Consider the following 3,948-nt stretch of genomic DNA (forward strand, 5'->3'; position numbering starts at 1 on the left):
GCTTTCAAAAGATAATAGACATGTTCTGGAAAATTTGGATCTTCAAAACCAGGAGGTTGACTAACATAAAATTCTTCCTCCAAATCTCCATTCAGAAAGGCGCTTTTGACATCCATTTGATAGACTTTGAAATTGGCATGGGCTGCATAGGCTAAGAAGATTTTGATGGCTTCAAGTCTTGCAACAGGAGCAAATGTTTCATCAAAATCTATTCCTTCTTGCTGATAATAGCCCTTAGCAACCAATCTAGCTTTGTTCCTGACAACTATGCCATTTTCATCCATCTTATTTCTGAATACCCACTTGGTGTCTATTGGATTCTTTCCTTTAGGCTTGGGCACCAGCTTCCACACATTATTCCTTTCAAATTGATTTAGCTCCTCCTACATAGCTAAAATCTAATCATGATCTAACAAAGCATCTTCTACCTTCTTTGGTTCTTCCTTGGAAAGAAAGCTGCTGTATAGACATTCTTCCTTAGTTGCTCTTCTTGTTTGAACTCTAGAAGAAACATCACCAATAATAAGCTCAAAGGGATGACCTTTTGTCCATTTTCTTTGTTGAGGTAGATTAGCTCTAGATGAAGAAACCTCATTGTTGTCTTGATGTGTGATTGAGTTTTGATTGTTAGAAACTCCCCCTGAGTTTGTGGATCTTTGATTTGAGAAAGGGAAACTTTCTATATGTGATCTATCTTGACTTCCTGCTCCTTTTGATAACCCGACGGATGGTGAATTTTGAGTACCGACGGATGAAGCTGGTTGTCTCCCGACGGATAACACAGATTGCCTTCTGACGGATGAAGCATTATGCAACTCGATAGATGTTGAGTTTTGTGCTTCATTGGTGGTAGATTTATCTGCATTATCCTTAGATACATTCTCTTGATCACTTTCATCATCACTGTCATCACTAACCATCTCCACATTGTCAAATTTGAGGCTCTCATGGTAATCTCCATCTTTCAGTCCTTTAATCTTTTTATCATCAAAGACAACATGTATTGATTCCACAACAATGTTAGTTCTTAGATTGTAGACTCTATAAGCTTTATCAACATCATATCCAACAAAAATTCCTTCATCCGCTTTAGCATCAAACTTTCCATTTTGATCAGTTTGATTTCTCAGAATATAGCATTTGTAGCCAAAGACATGAAGAAAGTTTAGAGTTGGCTTCTTGTTCTTGAACAATTGATAGGGAGTCATGCATCTTGCTTGATTAACCAGAGAAATATTCTGAGTGTAATATGCAGTATTTACAGCTTCAGTCCAGAAATATGTTGGTAACTTAGATTCTTCAAGCATTATCCTTGCAGCTTCAATAAGTGATTTGTTCTTCCTTTCCACTACTCCATTCTGTTGTGGAGTCCTTGCTGCTGAAAACTCATGCAGAATCCCATTTTCCTCACAAAATGCTCTTATGCCAGAATTCTTGAACTCAGTTCCATTATCACTCCTAATTCTTCTAACCTTGAAATCAGGATGATTATTGACTTGCCTTATGTGATTGATGATGATTTCACTAGCCTCATCTTTAGACTTTAGGAAATATGTCCAAGAGAACTTTGAGAAATCATCTACAATTACTAGGCAAAATCTTTTCCTTGAGATGGACAATACATTGACCGGTCAAAACAAATCTATGTGAAGCAGTTGCAAAGGCTCTTCAATTGTTGAATCAAGTTTCTTCCTGAATGATGCTTTAATCTGCTTCCCCTTTTGGCAGGCATCACACAGTCCATCCTTAGAAAACTCCACTAGAGGAATGCCTCTGACCAGTTCTTTCTTTACCAGCTCATTCATGGTCTTGAAGTTTAAGTGGGATAGCTTCTTGTGCCATAGCCAACTTTCATCCGGACTTGCTTTACTGAGAAGACAAGTTACAGATTCTGCATTAGATGAGTTGAAATCAGCTAGGTACACATTTCCTTTTCTCACACCAGTGAGAACCACTTTGTTGCTTCTTTTATTAGTCACAACACAGGCTTCTGAGTTGAAGGTTACTGAGTTGTCTTTATCACAAAGCTGGCTGATACTCAACATATTGTGTTTGAGACCTTCCATTAAAGCAATCTCCTCAATGATGACATTGTCCTTTGAAATCAAGCCATATCCCACAGTATAACCCTTGCTGTCATTTCCAAAAGTAATACTTGGGCCAGCTTTCTCCTTAAACTCTGTGAGCATGGTAGAATCACCAGTCATGTGTCTTGAACAACCACTATCCAAGTACCAAAGATTCTTTCTGTTTCCCTGCATACATCAAAATTAAATCAAGTTGATTTTGGTACCCAAGTTTCCTTGGGTCCTGCCTTGTTAGCTTTCTTTTTCTATTTCTTAGGCTTTATTTCATTTGACTTGGGAATTTCAAATTCATCCTTAGTCATTTGAGTTGGGCCTTTGAAACCATTCAATGCAACAGAATTATCATGCATATTATGACTAACAGGAAATGGCATGCTATGTGTAAACATGTTATTCCAGTAAGGCATGCTAAATGGCATTTGTGGCATACTATATGCAGCATAATAAGGATTAGATGCAAATGGCATATTAGCAAACTGTGCATTCATGTTCTGTGTAGACATAACATTAACAGCCATGGGAGGCATGGTATTCATGTTAGGAAATTGAGGTTGCAGAGACATGGAAGTAGGCATGGCATATTTGCAATTAACAGACAGATGATTTACACTACCACACTTGACATAGATTTTTCTAGGAGCATATTTATCAGGTGTGTAGTAATTATGTTTGTTAATCCCTACTTTACCATTCCTATTGTTTTTCTTTTTAATCTTTGTTCTTACCTAATCTTTTCAAGTCTGTCACTTAAGTGTTTGACAGTCATGTGACCAATATTAGCCTTTTTCCCTTTCTTAACTTGAATTGACTCTCCTGAAACAAAGTTCTTGGAAACAGACCCATACTTCTCATTCAGCTTAACTACTTTGGCCTTACTGATGGGCTTGCTCGCAGCCGACGGATGATGATTTTCATCATTCGACGGATAACACTTTTTGTTATCCGACGGATGATCCTCTTCATCCGTCGAGTCTACATCTGTTAGCAGGCCATCTACCAAATTAGGTTCTAGTTTCTCTTTGCTCTTTTTCCAGGATTCATCACAGAAGGACTCGATTCCTTAAACTTTGGTGATTTGAGCATGGACATCCCTTGATGTTTTCCATGCCTTAATCACCTCTTGTTAACGCTCGAGCTGCTTCTTCAAAATTTCTTCCTTTTTTAAGGACTCAGTTAATTCCTCCTTGGCAATCTTACACTCAATTCTTAATTTCTCAAAATCAATAAACTGAGACTCAAGCAAATTATTCCTCTCACTCAAAAACAAATTGTTTTCTTTGATTTTAGCATTTTCTTTAGTAAGAGACTTAAGTGTAACACACAAATGATATAACTCTGTAGACATGTCATTAATGGCATCATTACACTCAGCTTTAGATAAATGTGCAAGGTTTGTTGTAATTACCTAATTGCTTGAGGAACTTGTTTCTGTCTCATCAGACTTGGCCATTAGGGCTAGATTGACATAGATGACATCTTCATCTTCATCCAGACCATCTACTGCCCAGTCATTTTCTTGTGTAATGAAAGCCCTTTCCTTTTGCTTGAGTAGATCAAAGTATTTTTGCTAATAATCCACAGACTCAAACTTTTTCTTACCGGAATCTGACTTCCTACACTCACTGGCAAAATGCCCTGCCAAGCCACATTTGAAACATTTGAATTTTGATTTATCGACCATGTTTCCATTTGGCTTGGCTGCTCCAAAGTTCTTCTTGAACTTGAGCTTGGCAAATCTCCTGGAAAGAAAAGCTGGGTGCTCATCAATGTCCTCCATGTCATCTTGGCTCAATGAATCTTCACTTTCTACTGCAAGCCCCTTGCCCTTGTTCTCACAGACCCTTGAAGTTGATTCAACATC

Source organism: Apium graveolens, chromosome 4 (genome assembly GCF_009905375.1).
Source record: "Apium graveolens cultivar Ventura chromosome 4, ASM990537v1, whole genome shotgun sequence".
NCBI classification, from domain to species: Eukaryota; Viridiplantae; Streptophyta; class Magnoliopsida; order Apiales; family Apiaceae; genus Apium; species Apium graveolens.